Below are 18,054 nucleotides of genomic sequence, written 5' to 3' on the forward strand. Positions count from 1 at the left end.
CAACGGCTATGGAAAGCTTGGCTTGCTCTCTTATCTGGGAAACCTTGCTCTCTGTGGCTGTAGCCATCTTGGATTGGGGTTAATTTGCATACTCGCCCTGATTGGCTGGTGGGCGTGGCTTATGTAGCAGAGTGATGGTTAATTTGCATATTACCATTTTATTAGAGAGGATTACCTCCACTCCAGGTAGAGAAACTGTGTGTGCATGCTGAGTTTAGATGGGTAACAGTTTTAGGAGGTCTCTTATCTCCATATATAAGCTTGCTTGCATAATAATGTTGGTAACACTGTCACATGGGCAGAAGGACCTATGAATAGTATATTGTATTAAGTGAATAAGTATATTTTATATGTGGATTTACAATGTAATTTGAGTTTCATTTGCAGGCAAGAGGGGTGTGAGTGAATGTGTACAGGTTGCTCAATCATTGCTTACCAGAATACTGCAAGTGCAAGGGGAATACAAGGTGGCATGTTTATTCCTCATGCTGGCATGAACATCCCAATAGTACCTGGAGGTGCAGTGTCAAAGGCTACACAAACGATCTTGCAAAAATTGAAGTGATAGAGCATTTCTGTGGCAGTCCTGCTCAAGCCACTCATATTTCTTGTCTAATTCCAAGTAGGGCACCAAGGGAAAGAAATCTAATTTCTGTGCCAAGATGGTAAGTTTCCAGAAGTACTAGGAAAATTTCTGTTAAGAGGGATTTAGAAATGAGTCTATCTTCTGAATATAAATAATCCGACAGCCTTTCAGATGATGGAATAAGGATAAAATTTGGGGAATGCCAAATAAGCAAGCTTTGTGAGGAGTCTTGCTTTTTTTTTTTTTTTTTTTCAGCTCAAGGATACCACTTTTAGCCTCCAGTTTTATGCTTCATCAGAGACTGCCCTTGAGTTAGAGGTATCCTGGGAAACAAAGTCTGGTCAGTTCAGGGAAGAGTGGCCTTCACTGGACCACCATGGGGCCTTGGTCAGTATCCTTACATTAAAGCTGCATTAGGAAGGACAACAATGCCAAACAGAGGCCAGTAAAGACTGATAAATGAGGACAGAACAGTGGACCCAACAATGGGTTCTCATGGAAAATGCTCTAGAGAAACCTCTGCCGAATAATAGACTTGGGGTGATTGCATCATAACCATGTTGTTTGCATGGTGAAGAGTGATGGAACTTATGTGCATTAGTATTTATTAAGTGCCCCCTAAGTGTATACCTTTGTAAAAAAGTGTGAGATTGAATGCCACCTTAAATTCTGGTAGCAAAGCAAGTAAACCAACAAATAAGGACTTCCTACTTATCAAAATTCAAGTTCGGGCATTCCTTTTCACCAAACTGGATCTTCTTCAATATTCCCCATTTTAATATTTCTAACCCCTACACCAAACCCAGGAGTCATCCTTAACATCTTGTCAATGACATTAGAAAAACTTTCAGTTACAGTTCCTGAAGATAGGTGGGTGCAATTGAATTCTCCTCAAGGTGCTGTTACCACACTAAATGATTCCATTTGCCTGTGCACATCAAAGCCCATTAGGATGCAAACAGAAACTTGCAGCAAAGAAAGTAAGAGTTTTGTTAATTGAGGAAGCGACACAGCACCTGGAGTCATAGATGAGCTATTACTAAAAAACCTGGCTCCCCCATGGCTTTCAGAGAATGGGTTATATAGAGGGGATGTCATTAATCATGGTCCCTACTGATTGGTCTGTGCTAGAGTAGTGGGTAGTTTATTAGTGACTCTGGTCCTGATGTCCCTTCATCTGGATCTGGAGCTGAAATATAACTGAGGCTTAGATTGTTATCTTTAGTTTAATTGAAACTCTGTCTCTGTAATCAGTAGACCCAAGGCTTTATTCCTAAAGTTGTTTAATTCTGGCATAATTAAGGGGATGGGCATGCAAGAGAGAAGGAGGCAGGTGAGTCAGAGTGCTGGATGAGGCCAGTTTTAATAAAAAGAAAAGGAGAAAAGGTCATGTTAAAGAAATAAAATTTCTGTGAGGTTGCAGTGCTTTAAGAAGTATTTATGGAGGATTTTCATTAAGATTGCAGAAAGGGTTATTCTGTCCTTTATGACCACAAATTTTGTTTTTGTTTATTTACTACTATGATGCAATGTATTTATAAGGATGGTGAGATACACTGTGTTGTTCACTCAGGGCCTCTACTTTGGTTGCAATAGATTTGAGACATCCAGAATGTCTTAGAGAAGATACAAGGCAGATCCTCTGGACCTGTAGTCAACCTGCCCCTATTTTCTCAACTGAAATTTCTGGCATTGTTTGAAATACATATCTTGGAAGTGTGGGAGGGATCATTACTTTGGTGAATGGCTATGTAAGAAAGCCTCCGTTCTTATAGGAAAAATAGCTAGTAGTGGCACCTGATACTCTGATAACTGAAGTCTAAGCATCAATCAGTCTCATCTTACCATCCATGTAACCTACTACATGACTTCTACATCAGTGAGGAACATAAATTTTTGGTGCTGATCTTACCCAATTATTGCACTATAAGCTCTATCAGGTCAGAGACATTGTCAGTTATGTTTATAGCAGCATCTCTAGAGCCTATGACAGTATTTTGCAATAGTTGTATGCAATAAATATCTTCAAGAGAATCATCTCCCATCTCTAAATCATCACCCAACCTTGTTTATCTTATCCGTTAAGTAATTGCTAGTCTATGATAAATACATCTATTTATCTTTTCCTGAAAGCAAACACTATGTTTTCAGATCAGAGGCAGAGTTACTCTTACTTGTTGCAATAACCAATGTTTTCCTCATCCCATTTATATATATATATACCAGAGGCCCAGTGCACAAAATTCGTGCACGGGGGTGGGGGGAATCACTCAGCCCGGCCTGCACCCTCTCGCAATCTAGGACCGCTGGCTTCTAACTGCTTGCCTGCCTCCCTGCCTGATTGCCCCTAACCCCTCTGCCTGCATGCCTGATCACCCCTAACTGCTCACCTGCCTGCCTGCCTGATCGCCCCTAATCACCTCTGCCTTGGCCTCTGCTGCAGTGGCTTCGTCTGGAAGGACGTCTGGAATGACGTCCGGAAGGTCATTCAGCTGTCTGGTCTAATTAGCATATTACACTTCTATTATTATAGATATTAGACAGTTTCCACTCCTCTTCCCCAGAGAGAGAGATATATACTTTGCTTTCTAATGCTTTGCCATCCTTTCAAGTGAAAATTGCTGCTCTGAGTTTTATTGCCTTTTGAAAGTAAACATATGGCTCCACAGAGATACATTTCTAAATATCTCTAGCAGTCTCTCACTATTTAATTTTTGCTATCCAGTAACCTTTTACCTCTAAGGATTTTCTTTTAACTCAGATTCTAGTTCTCTGTGCTTAGAAAACTCTGACCATGCAGAAACATGAACATATTCATATTGCTTTCCAACAGTCTGCATATGTCCACTCTTCCCCACTGTCTTCACTACCAAGCTATCTTACTTTCTCACCTGGACTGCTGCAAAAGCCTTCTCCTCATCTTCTCTCAGCCCCTATGGATCCTCTCTCCCACTCAGCATCCAGAAAGTGACCTTGCAAATGCAAACTTCATTCTATCAGACTCTAAATGAGACCTAGATTGTAAACCCTCCAATTCAGTTTTCAGTCCCATCTGCCCCTTAGCCTGAATCACCTGCCATGCTTCCCTGCGGGAGTAGCCACAGCTTTCCCAGGTTCCTGAGGCCATCATTGCTCATCTCTTACCACCACTGCTTGTCTCAGCCTCCCCTGGGGTGGAGACAAGTGTCCTGTATAGTCTCCATTGTGGCTCTTGTTGAGCTTTAGAAAACCACATGAACTCAGATAAATTGATCCTGACTCTTCCCAGAGAGAGTACTCCTAGACTCAGTGACTCCATAAAGCCTCTTGGGAAAGGACTTGTGTGACCAGGAAACTAGTAGTGTTTCCTTATGAAGCTGGGCCCAGCTCACTTACAGACACTGTGTATTAGCTTCCTCTATTTTGTTTCCTTACTGTACTCTCCCTTTTGCTTCTTTTGATTTGAAACCCCAGTGAAGCATTGATGGATACGCTTTTTACAGGCTCTAGGAAATTTAGGGCATGCTGCACTGCTCCTGGAAATACAGTATTTCATTATTCATTGTTTTAATGAGAAAGCACACTGGGTTCTTTCTCATGACTTTGGTGGTCATATGAGGTTTAGCACCACCTCCTCACCTTGAGCCACTCTTCTTGCTATTGAAGCTCTGCATATAAAGATTTTCTTTCACTTCTTTCACTATATTAAGATTCTTCAAAATTCAGAGGCTTCATAGGTTTCTCCCTTTTAATGTACTGCTTCCCTGCACATCTATAATTTATATTGATCTTTCAGGTCTCAGATGAAGTGTCACTTATTCAAGGTTTCCATCTTTCCACCAAGTCTAGCTAGTTTTCTTTGATAAGCTATTATCAATATACTAGAGGCCCAGTGCACAAAATTCATGCACTCAGGAGGGGGTCCCTCAGCCCAGCCTGCACCCTCTCGCAGTCTGGGAGCCCTTGGGGGATGTACGACTGACAGCTTAGGCCCACTCCCCAAGGCAGACAGGCCTAAACTGTCAGTTGTACATCCTAAGCACTGCCGTGAAGGCGGGAGAGGTTCCTGCCACCACCGCTGCACTTGCCAGCTGTGAGCCCAACTTCTGGTTAAGCGTCACTCCCCCAGTGGGAGCGCACTGACCACCAGGGGGCAGTTCTTGCATCGAGCATCTGCCTCCTGGTGGTCAGTGCGTGTCATAGCAACCATTCCACTGTTCAGTCGATTTGCATATTAGCCTTTTATTTTATAGGAATAGAGGCCCAGTGCACGAAATTCACACATGGGAGTGGGGCTTCCCTCAGCCTGGACTGCACCCTCTTGCAATCTGGGACATCCCTCTTGCAATCCAGGACTGCTGGCTCCTAACCGGTCACTTGCCTGCCTGCCTGATCTCCCCTAACCACTTGCCTGCCTGCCTGATCGCCCCTAACCACCTCTGCCTCGTCTCCCGCTGCCGTGGCTTCATCCGAAAGGACATCTGGAATGATGTCTGGAAGGTTGTTCGGCTGTCTGGTCTAATTAGCATATTACACTTTTAGTATTATAGATCACCTTTACATATTCTTCACAAATCTCCACTCAATTCTAAATAAATAATCTGTGATGCAAGTACTTCTCTGTTTAATGCTTTTTTAAAATACATTTTTATTGATTTCAGAAAGGAAGAGAGAGAAACATTAATAATGAGAGAAATTGTTGATTGGCTGCTTCCTGCACTCTCCACACTGGGGATTGAGCCCGCAACCTGGGCATGTGCCCTGACCGGGAATCAAACCGTGACCTCCTGGTTCATAGGTAGATGCTCAACCACTGAGCTACCCAGGCCGGACTGTTTAATGTTTGACACCCAGCTCACTCATCAAATTGTAAACTCTATGAGGGCAGAAATTATATCTTTTCCATTTTTTCAGTTGTATGTCTAGTGCTACACAGAGTCTGCCATGAACTATGCATTTGATTAATATTTAATGATTACAAGAACAAGTAAGTGAGCAACTCAAAAGAGCTAAAAACATTTTCTGCTCATTTTAAAAGTGACATGGTTTTATCAGTTACTTAACAATAGTACTTGATAAACTGCAAAATAAAAAAAGTAGAGTTCTGGAAGAATTGTGGCATAGTTTGGAGAAAATGTCAGCTTAAAGCTCTACCAATGCTTTGGTAAGAGGGCCCAAAAGGATATTTCTCAAATTGTTTTACTATTTCTTAATTACAAAATAAACTTTTATTTTCCAAGTTCATTAGGCAAGAATACATTTATGTATCTCAATTGAAATTTTGAAAGAAACATGCATATGCATTTAAAACTTGTCCTGACTTTTCTCTCATGCCAATTCCTACTATTTTTTATTCAATCAATTGTTTAAAAAGAGTGAGTGTATAACACAAGAATTAGGAAATAATTTTTCAGGTTGGTGACAAATTTTGCTTGAATTTATTCAGTTGATTTTTTAGAAGAAATGAGAAAAGGCAAAATAAGCAAATTCAGTGACTAGAAATATGAGATATAAGAAAAAAGGATGATTTTGTTTTGTTAAAAAAAGATTTTGGCCTTTATTTTCAACTTTGGTTTTATTTCAATAGGCAAGCTTTAATTTTGTCTCAGCCTCAGCATTTGAATGAGAATACAAACATTAGTTGGCAGAGCAAACGTTATAGATAGAAAACAAATAATTATCATAAAAGTATGTGATTCAATATGGAATATAAAAATAGTATGGTACACAGAATACAAAGATGATCCACAATGACCTTTATCCTTTTATAAACTTACCTCTTGAATGTAGGCAGAAGTTGAAAATAAGCTGATAATTACTACCATGATTATATGCCAAGGGGATTTTTCAGATGTAAACAAATCAATTGACTTTGAGGTAATAAAAAGGGGATAGGAATATTATCCTAGGTGGGCCTGACCCAATCTGAGGACACTTTTAAAAGAAGGTTTTTTATTGCTGTCTTTGCTTTATTTTTCCATCTGGTCTCAGAGGGAAAAAGCAAATAGGTGTATTGCAAACTACCTATATAGAGAGGCAGTCTTTAAGAGCTGAGAGAAGTCCCCAGAGAACAGTTAGCAAGAAAACAGATCTCACTCATACAACAATAAGGAACTGAATTTGGCTAACAGCTTAAATGAGCTTGAAGAAGACCATGGGCCTCAGATAAAAACGGTGGCCCCCGCTGACACCTTCACTGCAGTCTTATGCGATGATGGGAGAACCCAGCTAAGCTGCGTCTATACTCCTGACTCATGGAAACTGAGATAATAAATTCATTTTGTCTTACTTTTTTAAATTCCTAAGTTTGTAATGTTACCCAGCAACAGAAAACTAATACAATGAACATAGTCTATTTTATTTTTTAATTTTTCCCCATAAACAAGCAAGAGTTTAAGTATATCAAGCTATTTAGCACATTGTGCTCTGGACATAAGAATCTCCATATCAGAAAATGTAGCAGTCAGTGACAAAACCCAGCTAAGAAAATGAGAAGTTATCCTGTAGAATTCTTGGATGCCATGTACACATTTTCTTGTTCTTATTTTCCACTTAATTCATGCAAATATATTTTCTAAGAATCTATGATGAGTCTTATAATCAGCAGGACATTATTTTATACATGACCATTTCAAAGAGCAATCTGAAAATATTAATAAATTAAAAACATGTAGCCTTTAAATTACTCATTCTGCTTCTGGAAATGAAGCCTAATTAAATAAGTATGCAAAAACATAGACATAAGGTTATCCATTGCATTATTGCCTATAATAAGAAAAAATCAGAAATAACCTAAATTCCTATTAAGTATATATTGTGGAAATAAAATATGATGTATTTAAGCTTTTAAAAAGTTTGCAGTCATTAAAAATAATATAGATAAATATATTCTGATGTAGATAGGTACCATTTACTTATTTTCATTCATTTTGAGTGAAAAATATTACTGAGAAGTATATCCTGCATAATACCATAAATAAAAATGCATATTTTAAATATGTATAATCTTTATATTTATAGAACATGTCTGGAAGCTTACAAATAAAGCTGTTAAAAATGATGGTTGGGAAAAAACCTCAGTCTTTTCTCCTGTGTTTTTCCTTTATTCTCACATTATCACACACAACACTTCAGACACCATATGTGTAAGAGTTTTCTACCACCGAGTAATTCTCTGACATCAACTGGGTGCCCTGTAATTTAACTCAATTGTGACACTATCTACCTGGGAATAGCATCAGATTTCACAGATTAAGGGCTCAGTCCTATGAGACTGCCCCCCTTTCAAATGCTAAACCCAGGTTACCCATAACTATTGTCTAACTTGGCTACAAATTAGGTGTTCCAATAAGTTCCTCCTAGGGTTTGATTAATTTTTAGAGCAACTCACAGAGTTCAGGGAAACACTTATGTTTACCAATCTTACAAAGAATATGATAAAGGATATAGATGCACATCCAGATGAAGAAACATAATAGGGCAAGGTCTGAGAGAGTCCCTAGCATAAGAGCTTCCCGTGGAATTAGGGTATGTGGGCGTGTTCACCAACCTGGAAGATCTTGGCATACTACACCATTGGGATTTTATGTGGGCTTCCTCACATACCCACGGTCAGTTATTAACTTTATTTTTAGCCCTTGTCCCCTATCCGGAGAAGTCGGGGCAGGGCTGAAAATTCTAAGCTTCTATTAATAGCCTGGCCTTTCTGATGACCAGCTCCCAGAGGAAGCCATCTAAGAGTCCACTCACAGTCTCCTCATTGGAACAAAAGATACTTCTATCACTCTGGAAATTCTAAGGAATTTAGGAGTCCTGTGTCAGAAATTAGGGTCAGAGAGCAAATGTTAGAACAAAAAATGGATCTAGTGCTCTCAATACTTTGCAGTTTACAAGAGTTTCAGGAGAGCAGTGTCAGAAACTTAGGGCAGAGACCAATATATACATAATTTCTATTATCTCACAAACTTATTTCTGTAAATGTGATTGGTAGTGGGCAAATAAGGTAATTTACTCTTTATTCATTATTCTTTAGAATTGTTTAATTTTCCTATCTTCAAGCGTACGTTATTTTTATAATATCAAATAGATGCAAAATTTTAGATGATATATACCTACATGTAAAGGAAGTCCAATATTTTATCTATAAACATCTTTTTAGATATGGAAAAATAGTTGTATTAAAAACAATTTAATATATAACTTAGTAAAAATGGTCAGGTAAAAAATGGTCAGGTAAAAAATTTTTCTCTTCAATATTTCTAAAATATAGGCATGTATATATAACATAAAATATATAAATATATAACAATATTAATTTTAGGTAATGGCATGCTGTTAATCTTCACTTTATTGATATTTTATTTTGTGTCTGCATCTGGAAACAAATTAAGAAAAAGTATGTTTTCATTTTGGATTAAATAATTGATTTCAATTATTTATATACTAGAGGCCCAATGCACTAAATTCGTGCAAGAGTAGGCCTTCGCAGCCCTGGCTGCCTTGGCCCTCACAGGCCTGGCTTCGTCCAGAAGGTCATCTGGAAGGTCCTCTGGATGGTTGTTCCATTGTTCAGCCATTCAGTCAATTTCCATATTACGCTTTTATTATTATAGATTTAAAACACTCTTCTCCTAAATTGATCTAACCTATTTCTTATGGAAAAAAATTCAGCTGCTGATCTATTTTAAAACTAACTACAGATGAATATTAAATTTACATCAATTAACACTTAAGCTATTAATTGAAATACACTTAAATTTACCTCAGTTATTTTTAGAAATTGAATACATTTCACATAATTTCTATCCTAAATTTAATGTTACCAAAAATGAATAGCATCTTCAATTATTCCTTTAATATTAAGTTAATTATCTGTCAATTAGATTTATTCATGTCATAATTAAAAGTTAATGTATTTTAGTATTTTAATATGCTCTTTTTTTTTCAGTCCAATGCTGAAATGCACAATTGATTCTTTCCCTCTTTCTTTCACTTAGTGGGTCAAATAGTTAACTAGAGTGGAATTGCTCTTAATTTCCATCTGTCTGTAGTTAACCCACCCAAAATTTCCCAGTACTCTCAGAATTTTGAATTAAAAGAGAACATCAATGACTAATCAAATATTGTTCAAGCAAGAAAGAAAGAATTATGTAATTAAGGGAACAAAATTTAAAAGAATTATATCTAACTGCTCATGTAAAATAATTTTCATGGGGCTAACCTTCAAAATATTGATTATCCCATTAGCAATATAAAGTAAGTATAGCTCACATTAGTTCCAATAAATAAGCATTATTGGACTTTTAATATGTGTATTGTTATTATATTTACTATTTCAAAAATATTCATGCTCATGCAAGGTCAGTTTTTTCCATCAAATGTTTTATGAAATTATGTGAAGGAAAATATTTTGTTAATGTTTAAGAATGTTGCCAAGTGGTGGGGCTGACACCTCTCTTTGGAACTGTACTTTGCATTATTTAACTACAAAGATGTGTAACTTTCAAGAACTAAGAGAAGACCAATTAAAGGATTTATTCTACCTAACTTTTGGGTCTTCCACAGCACTGTTTCGGCAACCTAGCATTCTTTAAAATGTGTGCAATCTAGTACCCCAAGACATTGTACTCACCTTCCCAAAGAGATAGGGGCTAAGAGTCTACAGCCAAGTCCTCAACGAATATTCAGTAAATGCTTCAAAGGACAGGGGCATTGACCTTTTTGATGACTATCGCATTGGGACATTCTCTTATACTAGTAGTTCTTCTACAGCCCACAAAGAATATGCAAGAATGGCATTCAATTCACAACTTTTTTTACCTCATTTAATTACCAATAATTAGTTGACTCTATATTCTCTCATGGGATCATTACAGGTGAGGTGAGAACAATTGTTGGAGAAATTTAGTTTTACACACCAATTTGGAAAAGAATTTTTTATCTTCTCTTTACACAATAGGCATCATTTCTCCTCATGAAAGAGGAGAATGACTGTAGAATGACTATTAAGAAAAAACTGTTTAATTTCCATGAATATATATTTTTAATAATATTTATTTTATGGTGAACATTAGGAAGTCCTGAACACCATAAAGGAGAGCTGACTAACGATTCTCCCAAGCTGTTAGATATTAAGCAAATTTTCTTTATTGATAAAATGAAGAATAATAAAATAACTAGTGTTATCTGTAAGTGTTCCAAATATATTTTGGCAATGCACATGGCCAAAACTGGAATAAGACTGAAACTTCAAAGAGGTGCAGCATTTGCTAGCTGCTCTTTGAATGTGATGGTTGGGTTAGGAAACTTCGGCCTCAAGGGCCGTATAAGGCCTGCAAAATCATTTGATCTGGCCCTGCCAAGGCATTAGGGATGAGTTAATTAAATGTTTGACCAAATATAACAGGCTAATTTTTAAGTTGATAATTTTGTATGGCCCCAAAATAATGTTATAAATATCCAAATGGTCCTTTTCAGATAAAAGGTTCCCACCCCTGAATCTGAGTTCAGTTACCTGAGCCACCATTTATTATCTATGTGACTTTGGATAATGTATTGGATCTCCCTGTCAGTGTTTTTATCTGTGGTATATAAAGGGCTACTGTGAAGATTCAATGAGTTAACATGTATATTTTACTTTATAAATAAATGATAGAAAAAAAGGTGCAGAGTGCTTGATATTACAATCAACCTGTTTAAAAGTCTAAAGAAATACATAAAATGATTAACCATGAATAAGATCAGAATCTGTTAAGCACCAATCACATGACATGGATGTGTATTTATATGAGTTTCCAGAAGAATAAAATGGAGCATCTCATATTGTGAACTTACTGTGAGTCAGGCACCATGGGCAAAATTTTACCCATAATATATATCTTCCATTTTCTTTCTTTGGGGGCTTAAACCAACATACATTTATTGTCTCAAAGTTCTGGAGTTTAATACATATTAAAATACTAAAATACTAATATCAAGCACTCTGCACCTTTTTTTCTATCATTTATTTATAAAGTAAAATATACATGTTAACTCATTGAATCTTCACAGTAGCCCTTTATATACCACAGATAAAAACACTGACAGGGAGATCCAATACATTATCCAAAGTCACATAGATAATAAATCAAGGTGTCAGCAGGGCCAGACTTCCTCCGAGTGACCTCTTGGAATAATTTGATTCCACGTCTCTTATAGCTTCTGGGGGTTGCCAGCTTCTTTGACTTGTAGCCACATCACTCCAATCTCCACACCAATCTTCACATCACCTTCTCCTCTCATGATGTATTTAATTTTTATTATTGTATAACAAATTATCACAATATTAACTACTTACAATACGCTATTTATTAGTTTGAATTTCTGTAGGTCAGAAGTCCTTATATGTGACTTGGTTCTCTGTTCAAGATATCACAAGGCTGAAATTATGATGTTGGCTGGGCTGAATTTTCATCGAGAGGCCCCGAGAAAATATTTACTCCCAAGTTTATTCATGTTGTTGGCCAAAATCAATTCCTTGCAATTGTAGGACAGAAGGCCCCATTTCCTTGCTGGCTGTCAGATCCCCTCTCAGCTGCTACAAGACCCTGCTTTTATTGTCACGAGGTTCCATCCATCTTCAAGGCAGCAATGCTACATAAAATCCTTCTTCAGTTTCAAATCTCTGACTTCCTCTTCTGCCACCAATTGGAGGAAATCTCTGCTGTAAAGAAAAACTCATGTGATCCAGTTAAGCTCACCCAGATAATCTATCTACTTTAAGGTCAACTAAATAGTAACCTTATTTAAATCTACAAAATTTCATCACAACACCACCAAGATTAGTGTTTGAATAACTGGGAAAAGGTATGTCTATACCAGAACTAGGAATTTTGGGGGTCATTTACTAATTCTGCCTAAAGCACATATATTTTCTAAATTGAATGTCATAACATCTATTTAAACAAGGAATTGTTATACCTTGTTATTATGTGGAAAATAGTAAACAGAGAAGCTCACTAAAGTTGTTGACTATTTTACAAGTTTTTGTGCCCATGGTTTTCACTAGAGCTCTGTTTCAATACACTATTAACAAGTTAGTGGGGACTTTATGGAAGAGTTAAGAATTAGGTGGGCCTATAAAACTGGCAATATTTTATTGTACAGAGAGTGATGATGGCAGTTCAGGTGAGAAGAAAATTGAATAAACAAACGCATAAGAACAATAAAAATCCTAGATTATTTTGGTAGGAGTAGACATCCAGCAGCAGAAAAGAACTCATGTATGGAAAAAAATGGTAAGTACTAGTAGAAGGATGGGTTTGGACCAAAGGAAAATGGCCTTCAATTCTTGTTTAAGGAGTTTGACCTTTGTTTTAATTGCAAGGTTCTAATGACTTTATTGATTATAATGAACAATGGAGCACAGTTTCTCCTTTAATTAATTACAGTTACCTTGGGCTGAGTTGGCAATCTCATGAAGGAGAGACCCAGAATAGGAGCAAGATCTAGCATATCCATATCCTGAGGTGCTCACCTAATTCAGGGACTGCAGAGGATTCCCTACCTCTATCTCTGATGCAGTTATATCAGGACTAATTCTTTTGCATTTCATAATTACTTGTGTTTATTCCTTTTGGACTCTTAAAATATACAAGCAGTCATTCAATCATTTAACTAACATTTACTGTGCATCTCATATGTGCCAAGCACTGATGAATGTTTTATCAATGATCTTCAAGATTTATGAATGTGTATAGATATTGGCAAACACTGTTCCATTATATTTACAAGTATATCAACTAGCATTTTCTTTGTGCTTATGGAATATCCATATTTATGCTAAGCATTATGGGAAAAACATGACCCATGCTCTTGATTAAATTCTAAAAATACTACAAACATGCATGGAATAATTAGGAGCAGTATAATGTAGAGTGGATGAGGAGCTAAATATGGGGGGATGTCACATACTACTATATAAATGCTGAGAAGTTGGGTAAGATTCATCAGTAAGGGTCCCCACCAGAATTGGTACTTAAATTTAGATCTTAAAGATGAGTGAGAGATAGCTCAGTCATCAAGCACAAATCAAAAATTCATGTAGGAAATTGCAAATAATGGCACAAAACTAACGTGCTACAGAGGATAATCTAATCTGTCTTAATATTCAATGTTTAATAAGCATTTTCCATGACCACAGTATCTAAAAAGACAGAGTGATAGGGCAATGTCAATCTTTCTGATTATATAAAAACTAATATATTCTCCTGGATGTTTTTGATAGCATTAATTTGATATGTGGCACATATTAATTCTGCTAGTATTCCATGAGGATTCCATTTAACAGCTGTATTAAATAAATAAAAATTATAAGATCTATAAAATGAATGTAATAGCTACAGTGCTTTATTTTTATTTTACTTTAAATATTTTTGTAAGCTTACTAGTAAGTCCAGACAACTAGTTATGTCCTATAAAGCCATAGTTTCATGAAATAATTTATTTTTAGGAAAATAGTTGCAAAACTACTGGAGACATTGGTTTCTTTGTAAAAGTAAAACTTATTTTGAGAAGATGTGAAGGTCATTTGGAAAAAGTACAAAACACAATCAATTACAGATAAGGGGAAAATTCAAACAGGTCTAACATTTCTCATAGAAGCATATAATAGTTTATAAATGATGGGTAGGGTTTATGAAGTCTTTAGGTGTGAAATGATCTAATAAACCTAACTAAAAACTGTATAGCTAATCAAGGTGTTAAAGTTTTAAAAACAAAGTTAAAAATACATGAATTTAATGGAAAATGTACTTCTGAATTATTTTTAAAGTTATTGAATTTCAAAATTCTATAAATCAAAATATTACCATAGAAGCTATAAAAGGCATTGCGTCCTTTTAGTTACGTAAATAAAGCTAGTAACTGTGGAAATTGGTAATAAAGAAAAACATAAATGTTAAAAATCTTAATAATGTAGATATTTGAGTATTAATAAAAATCAAGAGGAAAAAGGAAAAACATTGGGGAAATGAAAGGAAGCTGGTCTCATTTCATAAAATTGAGGTATAAAGATATTATTAGTAGATTAAATATCTGCTATTAACACTTTATAACTATAAAGAATTAGAGCTAAGCATAATATAAAAATAATGTTCTATACAAACATACATTTATGTACACGTATACACAAAAATCTGAATAATGACAACATATTTTATTTTACCTATTTAAAACCATAAACAGTTAAGTCGATTTTTAAAAAAAGATGTGGAGTCTATGCAATTATTATAAGTACATTAAATAAGAATCCATAGTCCTAAAACAAATGATGCATCTTTCTTTTTTGTTAATCCTCACACAAGCATATGATGTTTTTTGTTGATTTTAGAGAGAGGAAGGGAGAGGAAGAAATAATCCACATGAGAGAGAAATGTTGATCGGTTGACTGCTGTACATGCTCCGACTGGGGATGGGACCTACAACCTGTGTATGTGCCATGATCAGAAATAGAACCTGCAACCCTTTGGTACACAGGGCAATGCTCCAACCAACGGAGCCAAAAGCTGGTATTTTAAAAGATCAATAGAACAGCCCCTGCTCGTCAGTGGTTAGAGAAAAATCAAACCATTTTTTATTTGGGGAAAAAAAACAAACCTCCAAATAAAAAATGGTTTTATTTTTCTCTAACCACTGACTAGCAGGGGCTGTTCTATTAAGAAACCTCGCCCTAACTGGTTTGGCTCAGTGGATAGAGCATCGGCCTGTGTACTGAAGTATCCCAGGTTCAATTCCGGTCAAGAGCATGTACCTTGGTTGCTGGCACATCCCCAGTAGGGGGTGTGCAGGAGGCAGCTGATCAATGTTTCTCTCTCATCAATGTTTCTAATTCTCTATTCCTCTCCCTTTCTCTCTGTAAAAAATCATTGAAAATATATTTTAAAAAAATAAGAAACCTCACTTAAAGAAAGATAGAGAGCAAAATGGGGAATGGTTTATATATATCAGGAGACCAAGGTGATGTATTACTAGAGATCTGTGACATGAGTGAGTGAGTTATGAAGCTCTCTTGAGGAACAGGGAAGAGTATTTGCAAGTCCTGTGAAGTGGGGGGCCACCTTGCTGAGATCAAGGACCAGAAAGAAAACCAGTGTTGGTGAAGAAGTTAGCAAGGAGATAAAAGATAAAATCTGTGAAACAGAAGAGTCCAGACCAGATCTTTGTCAGCCATAGGAAGAATGACTCTTTCTGGCCCACAGGAATGACATATAGTAACAAGATTTACTCTCCTTCTCCAGATTTTTGCTGATTAATTAAAATCTATCCTCTCTTAAATATATGACTTTCATGTTCATATACTCAGATAAACATTTTAGGGAATAGAGATGAATTTATAAGGGCAGCTGGGGTGGCTACCACAACAGAAACAAACAAACAAAAACACTGTATCCTGAGTCTCCAAGCTGTTGTCTGAAAATATTTGATCAAACAAATGGTACTCTTAGATAATATGTACTTAATAAGCTATATTAAATTCAGATATTTAGGTGACAGTGTTACTGGGAGATTTGGGGTATCCCTTTCCCCATTGAGGCTGGGGGTAGTGTCCTTACAGTATCTTGAGAAAACTAATTTTCTGAGACTCACATGAGTGATTTTTATTTGTGTGTAATTACATCCCTACACTTCCAAAGTCCAATTGCCTTTAATCCAGTCCTGGAAGAGGTGTAGCTGAGGATTCAGTAGAGCTAAAAGCAAAGCCAGTGTCCAGAGTTTCCATTCCATGTTCCAGTTGGGTCCAGTTCATTATCAGGCTTAGTTGCAGTCCATTTGTCCGGTGAGTGTGGGGTCTACATGGCCATGGACCACGTGGACAAATACAGAAAGCGGGAGGGAGAGAGCCCTGCAAGCCAGGAGTCAAGTGCAAAAGCCGAGGAGTGAATTCCTGTGCTTGCAGTGGCTACACCAATTCTGGCCAATGACCTCTGTTCTCAGGTGTGACTGACAGTAAGCACCTTTACTAGTCCCCACGCCATAATGGGCATGCTTCGATCGTCCCTTTGTCCAGTCCCTTCCACAGAGACCTGTGGGGAATGGGCCAGTGGCTCCTTGGGAAGTGTAAAGCTGCAGCTTCCTGGAAAAGCTGCCCACATGGCACGCCTATAATATCTGGCCTTCCCTTTGCTCCTTTCCTGTTATTAATAATCAGTTAATCACAATATTAAAAGGATGATGTTTCACTATTTTTAACCTGAAAAAAATCATTACACACATACACACATTAACCCCTTTCCCTGCAGTCCTTTGGCAAAGTTTGCTATATATCTTTAAAGTGTTGTTACATAAATTTTGTTACATTTAAATTAGATAAGGTCAAAGTAGAAGACAGTAAAATGACATACACTTAATCTTTGATATGGTTTATGAGATATAGAAATTTTATTAAGGACCACAGGGCAGATAATCTAGAGATAACAATAAACCTAGAAAGAAATAATGCATAGTCTGTGGAGATGCTATAAGTCAGCCTTTCTTAACCTTGTAAAATTGGCCTCCAATGGGAAAGGAGTAAACGGCATAGAAAGAAATTCATAAAATGTATGTTTCATTTTGTATAATTGTATTCTTGTTACATACACATAAAATATTTTACCTGAAATAATATTAGTTTTCCTTATGAAAGAATCAAAGAGTTGATTTTTAATTCTCAGAAATGTCATTATCAGGTTTTAGGAGAGTAAAAACCCAAAGGAGCTAGTTTATGAGCCTAAACACATACAGAAGAAAATGCTAAGCTTCAGGAAAAAAAAAAAAAAAAAATATATATATATATATATATATATATATATATATATATATATCACCTTACCTACTCCTATTATCCCTACAACTATATTTAAAAAGAAATGACTGTTCTCACAAACCACCATAATGAGGGACTGAATACACTGCTTTGAATTATACTCCATGATGATAATGCCTGTGGTCTCCTTTATTGTTATGTTTATAGAGCTCCATTGTGTCAGCTTTTTTAGTGATTTTCCATTCTGCTGGCAGCTCCAAGCCACTCTCAGATATTACTAGAGGGAATAAAGGTAACTTTTGATACTTCAATTCTTTCCTTTGAAGTCATGTATTTTCCTCCATTCCAGACTATTAACCACCATTTCTTAGCACTAAGGCATATTTATCTAGTAAAAATATTTTTTTTAGTTTTGATCTATTCCTGGGTTCCAGGATCAAACTCTTTATTTTGTATCTGAGAATATCATTTAACACAATAAAATGTTGATATTGAATCTTGTGTTGCATATGTAGGGAATAGTCAAGAAATCACTAAAAGAAGGATTATCTACATTTTGCACTAAAAAGGTTTAAAATGAAACAAAAAACCCACACACATTTTATTTTAGAAATGTAGACTTAAAGATCATGAGTAAAGAGATCATCTAAATCACAAATCTGAAGCACTATCAGTATTCACTAGTAATATGTAAAGGACTGATTTTAAT

The sequence above is a fragment of the Cnephaeus nilssonii genome (assembly GCF_951640355.1).
Source record: "Cnephaeus nilssonii genome assembly, chromosome: 15".
Taxonomy (NCBI): domain Eukaryota; kingdom Metazoa; phylum Chordata; class Mammalia; order Chiroptera; family Vespertilionidae; genus Cnephaeus; species Cnephaeus nilssonii.